The sequence below is a fragment of the Poecilia mexicana genome, unplaced genomic scaffold (assembly GCF_051168715.1).
Source record: "Poecilia mexicana isolate PSO_F unplaced genomic scaffold, ASM5116871v1 scaffold_21, whole genome shotgun sequence".
Classification (NCBI taxonomy): domain Eukaryota; kingdom Metazoa; phylum Chordata; class Actinopteri; order Cyprinodontiformes; family Poeciliidae; genus Poecilia; species Poecilia mexicana.
This window is the reverse complement of record NW_028263390.1, coordinates 3,057,523-3,068,965: the sequence shown is the minus strand read 5'-3', so window position 1 is coordinate 3,068,965 and position 11,443 is coordinate 3,057,523. Positions and strand designations below refer to the sequence as shown.

Genomic DNA, 11,443 nt, shown 5'->3' with positions numbered 1-11,443 from the left:
ATTGAATTTTATATCTTATCTGTTTATCGAATATAGGAAAGCTGTCCAGTGTTACGTACAAATTCCTCTCAGGGGCGTTCAAGTGTTCATAGGTTTCCTTCAGGAACACTCCCAAATACCAAAACATGCATCATGAGTGGGTGGCTGTGGCTCTGTGGGAATAGTAGTTGTCCTGTGATCAGTAGGTTCAATTCCAGCTTCCTCCTGCTTTATGTTGATGTGCCCTTGGGCAAGGCACTTAACCCCAACTTGCCTACTGATCGGTGTGTGAATGGGTGAATGTGACTCTAGTGTAAAGTGCCTTAAATGATCAGAAAAGTTCAGTCCGTTTATCATCATTGTATGACTTTTAACATGACAGAGTCCCATCACAACTGATAGTCCAGTAAACTCGATTGGGGACCGAAATTGTAACATTTCCTATATTTTCAGATGCTGCAGTTCGATTTCACACTGCAGCGTCAATCTAAACTAATTACAAAACCTGTTCCCCTCCTCGCCTGTGGTGGCGCTGCACCAAAAGCCAACCTCTGAAGAAGACACGGGGTTTGACTTCCTTCTTCACAATATGTAAATAAAAATGGAGTGGTTTCAGATTCTAGTTGTAGGAATTCACGAGACATTTTTCCCGCTAGTGCTAGACTCATGCATTTGTTTTGTTTTGTATTTACCCAGAATGCCCTGTGCCGTAGTCCGCTTCCTACCTTTGGAGCGGTCTCCAGTCCGTTCATATATGCATTCGGACCGAACAAGAGTCGACTACAACCGAACCGAGACCGAGGTTAGTAGGCGGACCAGAGTTTACTTTTCTTTTCAGAGTTCGATTACACAATTGCACTTCCCCAAACAAATCAGGCTTTCTAGACAAATGAACTGCGGTTTACAGTTGTGAATTCACCGTCAAACTTTTAAGTGTTGTCTAAGAAACACATCTACCAGTGAGAGTGTGAGCAAAATCTGGTTAACTTCACAGTATTTAGTGTTTTACTTAGCCAAAGAGGATTGTAGTGAAACTCCGGTAGTTCTTCAGTTCCAAAGTTAAGCATCACTAGAAAAATCTACATAACCAAAATTGGAAATCGTGTTCTCTTATGCCTAATGTAGCTAATTTGCATCATGGCTAAATGTGTCTGTTTTGAATCGAAACGACAATTTAGGCTTTATATTATTGCAAATACATGTAGACACAACGTTGGGTTACTGAACTCAGAGTTTGGTGACAGGTCAGGTGTGATGTCACACACTGTCATGATCCATGTTTCTGTGTGTTTATTTTTAGTTTTTTTTGTGTTTAGTTCCTTCCTGTGAGTCTCTGTCTCTGCGTCTTCCCCGTTGATTGTTCCCAGGTGTTTCTCATTCCCTTGATTACCCCCGTGTGTATTTAAGTCCACCTGTTGTCTCTTGTCGGGTCCTTGTCTAAGTTTGTCTAACGTACGTCTTTGCGTCAGCCTGTCCGTCGTCTCAGTTGTACTGATTAAGTCTTGTGTCGGCGTTAGCTCTAGTGTTTTCAGTCTTTGTATTCAGTGCTACCGGCTATAGCTGTGCGCTTATCTGTCTGCCGTGCAGCCTGTTCCTGGACTGTTTAGGAGCTATATTATCATTAAATTCATCATATTCATCATTTTACCTGGGTCTCAGCGTTCTCTCCTCACCACTACCACCACCAATCCTGACACACACCTCATTCTGGGTGAAAACAGGAAGTGGGGTTTGCTGTTTATATTGGCGCTAGCTTCGATTAGCAACAGAAGCTGATAACAAATACATTTTTCTCTATTTCATGTGTTCAAAGAAACTGAAATAACAGATTTAATTTACACTTTGTGCCAATGATTTAGTTTGATATAAAACAGCAAATGTGCTAATAAATAGCTCAAACATGCAACCGTCGCTCCATGTTTTAAACATGGCTGCCATATATTGGAACTCACATACACATAATGTATTCCCAGTAGTTTCTGGTGTGCACGTGTGTATGTTTGTTGGTGGGCTGTAGGGGTCGGGTGGTGGACCTTCTCGGTTAGCTCTCAAACGGTACATTTGCTTATATTTACACTTCAGTGGAATCTTAAAGCAGCATGTCCTAACAACAGTGACCTCGCCAGATGATTCCTTCTCCCTTTTTGTTCTTCGCTCCTGTGTGGATAACCTGCGGCATTTTTAATTACCACAACGTTGCTCCACAAAACTTTGTCCAAGATGAAGGCTACAAAGTGCTGACGCAGACCGATCCAGTTAATAGTTAGCTCTGAGACCAAAGTCCTCCCCGCCTCATTATGATTCTTCTCCAGTTCCCTCGTCTGAAAGTCCCAGTTTCATGAGAGCATTTCCTAAATTAAATATTAGTTAATAACAGATGAGCAAGCAGAAAAGATGCAATGTGTGTGTGTTTAGCATTTCTCACCTTGTAAGGCTCATTTTTTTCCCAACAAATACAACATTATGAGGACCACCGCTTCTTATGGGAGCCACAGCCCGGGCCTCATCAGAGGAAGAGCTGTGTTTGGGTTTAGATAAACCTGTTAGTGTCAGGGTTCGGCTATAGAAATGACTGGAAGTCCTTGTGAGTGTAGAAAAACAAATCATGTGCGTGTGTGTTTGTGTGTGTGACCAGGAAGCAGCTGGTGCTGATGTAACGCTGACTTAAACAGCCACCAGCAGTTAGTAACTCAGCCACACTCCAGGCATTATGCTAATTACTGCTAATAATTATCAGTGTTGCTCTGAAAACAGAGTCTTGCTGCTTCGTTCCATCACCAGGAATCCACTCACATCCCAACCGAGAATATTTAACTGGATATAAACTCTCATAACAGACTCGATCTACATCAGTCACTTTTCAAGATATATCTGTTTGGATGCTGCGAAGCGACTGCAGAAAAACACGTGACTCATCCTGCAGTCTCATAACAGGAGGCTCGCCCACTCACTCAGACGTGTGTATGCGTGCCTCTCTGGAATCTGTACCCACACACTTAACCTCAGTGAATCTTGGCATCAGGTCACTGCATAGGCTGTTCTTGAACCAGGGGTCCACTGAGTCTATTGGTTAGTGCTTGGTTACAGTTCTAGTGTGAAATATGTGAAACAAATAGCCTAAAACTGTTCAGTTAGAATAAGAAGCTGCTGCAGGTTCAGAGGTTTACAAGTGTGGTGTTGGGGGCGCGTATAACGCTCTTCTCATCTCAAAAGCAACTCCTGGGAGCTGCAGTCTCCAGCCGAGCTTCTGCCTCACAGAGCACCCTTTTCCCACTAAGCTCCTACAGACTAGCGGCAGCAGCAATTAGAAAACACCTGGTGGAGCTGAGCACCCGCTGAGCTCATTGTAGGAGCTACTTCTCAGTGAAACAATCCTGAGAACAGTTCAATGGGATAATAGAAGAACATTGTTTTTTTGGCTTGGTGAAGTCAAAATGTCTGAAAGAGCAGGAGCTTCTTAAAGGGACAGAGGCACAATTGCAAGACATTAAATTGTAAAGTCAAATTTCCTTTAAAGGGGCAATATTATATATTTTCCATAATAGTGCCATTTCATAGCACAATAAAGTAACTATGTTACATTCAGTTTTATTAAAAACGCTGAATATATCAAACATGATTTAAAAGAAACTTGACTTTGTAAATTAACGCCTTGAATTTGGGCGTCTGTCTCTTTAAAAACTCCTGCTCTTTTTGAAACTCAGAAAGTTATCACATCACTTCTCTATTAGCCCTTTAATACCGTTTTTACCAGCGTTTCACTGAGAACTAGCTCCTATAATGAGCTCAGCAGATGTCCACCAGGTGTTTGATTCTAATGTCAGCAGCATTAGAATCTAATTGCTGCTGGCTAGTCTGAAGGAGTTCAGTAGAGGAGTTGCGGGGAAGGCCTGCTGTGTGAGGCAGAAACTCAGAAGCTGCAGCTCTGAGGAGGAGCTGTGTCTCAAAGGCGGGGCTACATCCACTCAGGTGTTTTGCAAAGGTGAATGGTTGCCCCGGAGATTAAAGGATTTCTCAAACATGCAGGAAAGAATCAAAGTAACACTCCAGGTATGATTTTGATGAGAGAATAACATATATGATGTAAGGCTAAAGGGGTAAATTTACAAAAATACTGCTGCTTTCAGTTATGTTTGATCTATCAGCATTTTTATAACAACTGAAGGTAACAAAGTGTTACAAACTGGTGCTATGTACTGCCCCTATAAGAGATAGGGGCAGCCCGGGCCCTTATAGGGGCAGATGTACTGCCCCTATAAGAGATAGGGGCAGTACATCTCTTGAGCTCTTAAAGGGACTCTGAGGACTTTTAAAGTAAGGTTCTGTCAAGGTCATACATTAGGATGGTAGAAGTCTGCTTCTGTTTTGGACCCTAACGACTAGCCATTGTGGGATCAACTAATATGGATTTCACATTCATTCATTTACTGAATCAGAACCTTTAGAGATGAATCTGCTGTAGGTAAGATAGTATCTGCTTGGCATCTGCTCACAGAACCTCACTTCAAAAATCTCTACTACTTTAAGTTATCAATTGAGAGTCGATGCTCGGCATTGTGTGTGTGTGTGTGTGTGTGTGTGTGTGTGTGTGTGTGTGTGTGTGTGTGTGTGTGTGTGTGTGTGTGTGTGTGTGTGTGTGTGTGTGTGGGTGGGTGGGTGGGTGGGTGGGTGTGTGTGTGGGTGGGTGTGTGTGTGTGTGGCACCATACGGTAGGCTGTTGCAGTGTAGTTTGAGGTGGTGATCCAGGCTGGGATTATATTTGCTGAAGCTTTTTCTAAGACCCTCCGCTCTCCGTTTGAAGCCTGGAGTGATGCTGCTGTCTTTAAAGACAGCAAACTCTCCTCCTTTAACTCGCCATCCACCTCGCTCTCATTTTGTCCTCTCATTAGCAGATCTCACTGGTGCCTGCAGAGGCTCATTATCTGTGCTCAGAGTCTTGTTTATGAGGCTGGCACAGTGTCACCTCTCCAGGCCAAACCCAATGAGCTGCATTGTTTTGGCTCCATCCAGCTCTGCAGCCCAGCGACACACACAGAGCTGACTTCAGTGTCATGGTCGGACAACACGACAGAGAGGTCACTGATGTGCAAACGTTTCCGTAGGAACCTCATTACTTGATTTATTTCAAGTTTGGGGTGTTTAGTAAATATATGCAGAGGTGTTGTTTTTTTATCTCCTTTTTTTTGTATTTCTCAGACATACAGACAATATGCTGAGGAGTAAAGAGCGGGTTTCAGGCGGATTCTGTTCTGGGATTATCACAAAAACATCTAAATGACCACAAAAAGGAAGCGAGGGGTTCAAAAAGTTCAAAATCTCAACCTACAAAACCCTCTTATCGCTCTGAGTTGTTTGAATTGGTTTCATCTCCATACTTTCTGTTTTGTCTTTTAGTTGTTTCACATATTTGTTAATACTGTCAGTATGCTGTCATGTTATGACAGTATAATGTGGGACAGCGTCTGTGAAAAAAACTGAATTCTCCCAGTATCAACTGCAGAAATACGCCACTTTGTCACAAACAACCAATCAGAGTCAGGAGGAGGGTCTCAGCGTGAAAGTTGCTGCATTTTTAGAATATGAGTAGGAAACATGAGGAAATTGTCCTACTTAGACTAAAATCACTGTAAGTATCATAACGTCTTAATTTGTCATCATGGTTTGAGTGCATTTTGTAGTAATCAAGTAAGAATTATAAAATAAAACAATCAATTTCTTTTCTCTCTTTCTACCAAAAACTGGGTGATAAAAGTCTCCAGTCTGGTGCTTTGGTCTCAATCAGCCCTTTTATTGAAGGGCAGTTTTGTTCACAGAGACTTCATGATTCATTTCTTCATTCAGTTCTTTCTGTTGTTTTGCTTATTTATATTTTGGATATTTAAAATGTCTTCCAGTTCCAGTGTTAGATGTTCATTAGAATCTAAAGTTTATTGATCTTGAATGTGTCTGTGTGTTATTATACCATTTGAAGATGCTCTCATGACAATATTTTCATTTATCGCAATAAATTCTGGGACAATTTATTGTCCAGCAAAGTTTGCTACCATGACAGACCGCCTAGTAAGAATTTGTTCCCATTTTCATTAGGAACTATGCTAAAAAAAAAGACATCTTTTCTCAGCTAGAAATAAAAATGCAACTAATTAGAGGAAATTCAAGTGACTTAAAGAGCGTTATGGAGCTCCAGAACCATTAACGATCTCCAAACTGGAACCGCATCCAGAGAATGTCAAGCAGCTTCATACCAGCATCTCCAGAGTTTAGCTGCAGCTTGTCATCTTTCATTTTCATGCTGATTCTTTTCACACTGTGAAGCAGCGGAGCATTCTTACTGGAGCAGCCGCTCATATCCAATGCACAAAACAAAGTTGCATTTAACAGCTTCTTTCTGCACATTTATTATGTAAGGCCTCTGTGTGTGGGCAGAAATAGTCAATTATTTATCTCAAAGCCAACCCAACACAAAGGTCTGGTGTCCACGGGAACGTCGCTTTGTTCCGATCTTCTGCTGTTTCTAATGCGGTTGTTCTTGTTGTTCAGGGGTTTCTAAGATGTTGTTTGATGGAATTTGGGAGAAGCAAACTGATAAAAAATAATAGAAATGTTTTTGCAGAACTGGCTCCACTCAGACCAGTACACAAGTTTCTGTTAAAAATATGTCTGGCCAATGGCTAAGTTTTCCTCAGACCACGAGGCTAAAACTGGTATCACTAACGTCATGCTATATATATAACATATGCAGTCAGTTATATAAGTCATGTTTTTGGGCTGTGGGACTGAAGCTGGAGTACCCAGAGAGAATCCATGCATTCACAGGGAGAACATGCAAACTTTAAGATAAGATATTGTATGTTTATAACCTGGTCAGCAGAATACAACAGATCTATAAGTTTAGAAGAAAATGGCAAGAGAAAACTGTAAAGATGTTCAACGATACAACGTAACATAAGCTGTACTGTGGATTTGTGAAAGTGAAACTACAGCTGTTTCTACAAAAGTCAACAAACACAGCTCACATAACTGTTTACTCAAACTAGAGCAGATAAAGTTAACATTTAAAGCAATAAAATCACCGTGTTATGCTCGCACGGCAGCCTCACTGCCTGAAGTATTCTCTGCAGCTCATCTGGAGAGTCTTTGACCTGCTGGATGAGTAGCTCTGTGCCGAGACGCAGCAGATCAGTCCAGAGATAAGCAGAGGAGCCGGCTGAAGTGTGAGCTGCCCTGAAGAGCCAGGGAGATTCTATCAGCTCCATAAAACATGTGCTGTCAGCGAGCGGGGAGGAAAATAACAGCGTGTTGCTTTGCTGTTTCTGCCAGGATGCGTCTCTACAGGAAGCTTTCATTCTCATTAGAGATCGCTCATTTCTTTCTTTTTTTTTTTTATGTTCCGGTCATTAAAGTCGACTCCTGAAGGGAAATGTTCTCAGTGTTGATGCAGATGAGAGCATTCAGGAACATGATGACAGGGTCACATGCCTCAGTCAAAAATTCAAAATCATCTCTCAAAAGATTATGTGGTCTGAATTAAACATAATAATAATAATAATAATAATATGGTTAGAAACTACTATGATGTGACTTTTGAGGAAATGAATCAGTTAAAGGGGCAGTATTATGTAAAATTGACTTTTCTTTAGCTTTCTAAAGTAATTGTTTCATCAAAAACACACCTGGAATGTTTGTTGCCTTGATTCTTTCATGCGTGTTTGAGAAATCCTTTAATCTCCATGGTAACACTTCAGCAGTGAAAAACAACCTAGCCCCACTTCCACTCAGCTCCTTCAGACTAGCCAGCAGCAATTAGCAAACACCTGTTGGAAGTGCATGTCTGCTGAGCTGCTTCTCAGTGAAACGCTGATAAAAGTTTGTTAAAGGGTTAATACAGGAGCCATGTGTGATGACTTGCTGATGGTGGAGTTTCAGAAAGAGTAGGAGTTTTTAAAGAGACAGAGGCCCAATTTTAAAGGTGTTAAATTAGGAAGTCAAATTCTTTTAGGTCATATTTCATATATATAGCAATTTTATAACAGCTGCACTTAACATAGCAACTTGACTGTGCTATAAAATGACACTATGTGTTTGGAAAACACATAATACTACTGCCTCTTTAAATAAAGGAACAGGACTGTTTTAACATCACTAATGTAAGAGGCTAACGCTAACATCATGTTAACTCTTGTTCATTTTACTCTCAACATGTTGTGTTTCAGCTGTGTTTAGGCCTTTCTAGCTGTTCTTGTTATTAAAAAAGCAACAAGTGACTGTTACGTTTCCATTTTACTCCAACAGACCAATCAGACTTCATCTACCAGCATTCATAGAGCTGCAAGTCAACTTTGTCACAACCACCACAATAGCAACCAGGGATGCAGAGATAAGAGTGTGTTTGGAGGAAAACCTCCTACAGAGACACACACACACACCTGACCAGATCTATGAAGCGAAACCTGCTGGACTTTTAAGAATTACTGTTTGTGCATCTCTGACGATACCAGACATACAAGTATAAATGGTATTATGAAAATGTTTGTTATCTGTCTCCCTTTTGCTCTTCCATGAGGATATTCTCTTCTCCTGCAGCCTCTATTTCTACTAAACTCATATTGTCAATAATCCACATTAATTGCAGTATTTGCATTTAGCAGTTACTAAGAACTGAGCAATTAGCAACACTCATTTTTAGTGTTTAAATGCTGAAAAAAAGAGGCAGCATAATGAAATGATGCCCGTAAACTGAGAATTTCTGAGAATCAAAATGTTAGTCATCTTGTTTTCAGATCATCCTAATCTGAACGAGACCATTGTCACAGTAAGGAATGTGAAATGTTCATCTCAACAGCACTGTTATACCATATCAGCATCGTTTAATTGTAATTTTCAAGCTGCTTTATGATGCATGACCAGGTTTTCAGGTGGCTGCAGGTGAAACAAAGTGCTTTGTTATTTTCTTTTCCTTTTTCTTAACGATATTCATTTTTACGTTGCTTCTATTGCATCTGTGACAGTTTAACTTCAAGATGTTTCAGGTGAACTAATGCAGGGATCTGCTGACCTCTGCAGCTTATCGGCAAAGTTGCACCAGGAAATGGATTTCTTTTTGTTTTTGCATCACAATGACCAAAGACACAGTGAGATGGAAACGGTTAATTGCGGATTTGTTTACACCCGCCATCATTTCCCTCAGTGTTATTCATAAAGCAGGGCGGTGACGCTGTGCGCCGTGTCCCCTCTGGTTGCTCATCTTTAAAAAACGGTCACCACAAATTGAATTCAACAAATCCGCAGCTTCCCTCTGATCGAGTTACTCTGTTTATTGCCCCTTATGAGTTTCCTCCGTCAGCATCCAGCGGGTGCAGGAGGCTGACGGAGAATAACCGGCTCCAGGCGCAAGACGGCAGGAGTCACTCGATATACTTTTCGTTTTTTATTTCTTAATAAAAACCGCTCTGTGACGATGGGAAGAGGGAACCGACTGATCCTGAATATCCACCAAAAAAAAGCTTTCTTGAAATTGAGCATGTTAAATTCACCATTGCATATGTTTTTTTTTTGCAGTGCTCTCTGTCTGCTGTCCTTGGAGCAGGGATTTTCCTGCTGGCATTGTCAGCCGAGCACGTGACTCCCAGCTTGGTAGGAAGCAAGACAACACAAACACTTCTGCTGGAAGATGACACGAGCAAGGGTTCCCATGGCAACTGTGGGAAAGACTGGTGGTGTGAGGATGGCACCGGAGCATTGTTCTCATCGGGAGTGCTCTGAATCATCTGTCAGTGAGCTGCTTGCTGCTGCTGCAGCCACGGAAGGGAGACTGTTTGCTGTAGCTAACTCTGTGTGTGTGTGTGGGTGTGTGTGTGTGTGTGTCTGTTTAGGTGTGTGTGCATGATACACAACGTGGTTCTGTGCAGGGGCAGATTGCTGCATGGAGACGCCTCAGAGGAAACCAGGAGACTCAGAAGACTAAAACAGCTCAGCAAAAGTTTTCATTCTCCATGAAGCTTTACGTACATTTTGTCTCGCTGATATTTTATTGGGAATTTATCTGATAAACCAACCAAATGCAGTCCAGCGTTTGTATTCCCACCGCTAATTGTAAAACCACCAGCTTTGTTGGTGGTTTTTCAGTCTGAAAGTGACATTTCTGCCGATTCTTTTTAATAAATGAAATCATTTGGATAGATTTTGTAACCAGCAGATATGACATCTTGACACATGTAGCTTGGATTAAGGTCTACACTCCAGACACAGACACCATGTACCTCTGGCTAACTAACCCCCAAAACAACTTTTTTTTCTTGATAAACTCTAAATAAGTTATTTAGGGTTCTGTCTTTCTTTCTATTCAAATTTTGACATTTTTGTGTGGGTTTGTTTAGTTCCACTTTATTTTCGCCTGAGATTGTCTCAGTGCTGCCCCCTTTGGTCACAAATAACTGACCACGTTTTGTCACTTTCCTCTTCTTCTACTCCCCAGTTTCCATTATTTGCTGTCATTTCAACATTATGGTTTCTCTGTTATTTTTTATTCCTGTTAAAGATGGGGTTTTTTTCCTCTCTACTGTTGCTACATGCATGTTCAATATGAGGAACAGCTGTAAAGCAAACTATAGAAATAAAACTGAACTGAATTGAAATTAATTGTAGCAAATCTTCACCTTGAAAACTAAACACACACATTGATGATAACCATCTAGTCCAGAGGATCTGGATTGTATTTGCAGACTTTTAGCTCACACTCCCTTCCTGACAGCAGTGTGATTTCCTAACAGCCTCTGACTTGAGGAGCTGCATGTTTCTTCAGTGTTTTAACCTGAAGGCATGGAGGGTGTGATGCAAAACCAAACACAGGCAACAGAGACTGACTGTAGCTGTGCCAGATCAGCAGGACGGTGCTAAACCTCCTCTGATGGAATCTCTGAGCAGACGCTCGCTGCTGCAGGCCTCCGTCAGCGCTTCGACCTGCAGCTCAGCGTTTCAGCTCATACTTTGCTGCACAGCCAGTTCCTCTGCCACGGCACCGGCTGATGTGGATTTTACTGACACATACGACTCTGTTGATGCAGCCTAAAGGGCATCTATATGCTGGAGTACTAGAAGCATTGTAGGTAGAGTTAGAGGAAGAGTAAATATCTGACAAAAAAACAAACTAGAAACCTTTTAGAAAAAACAAGAACATTTCTGAGTTGGGAAAGTTAAAGTTTGCTAGAAAAACCTCAGAAATATCAAGATTTCGCTCAGAAATTTCTTAGAACAGCAAGGAAATTTTTTAGTTTAAAAAGTTTGAATTTTGTTAGAAGATAATTAAGCTGAGAATTTTTCTAGAAAACACATGGATATTTCTGAATTTCTAAAGTAAAGTTTTTTAACTTTTCAAATTCAGAAAATTTCCAGACTTTTCTCAAAAATGTCTGAGATTGAACTCAAAATTTCTTTTTTTTTTTTCCCCTAGCCAATTTTAACTTTT

General features: G+C 41.0%; 1 long non-coding RNA gene across 1 annotated transcript; it reads left to right on the top strand.

The window, feature by feature from the left end:
• The first annotated feature begins 562 nt into the window (after positions 1-562).
• Positions 563-10,613, top strand: LOC148152904 (uncharacterized). Its single transcript, XR_015761836.1, has 2 exons — positions 563-781; positions 9,538-10,613. It is a non-coding gene; the product is annotated as an uncharacterized LOC148152904 (long non-coding RNA).
• The last annotated feature ends 830 nt before the right edge of the window (positions 10,614-11,443 follow it).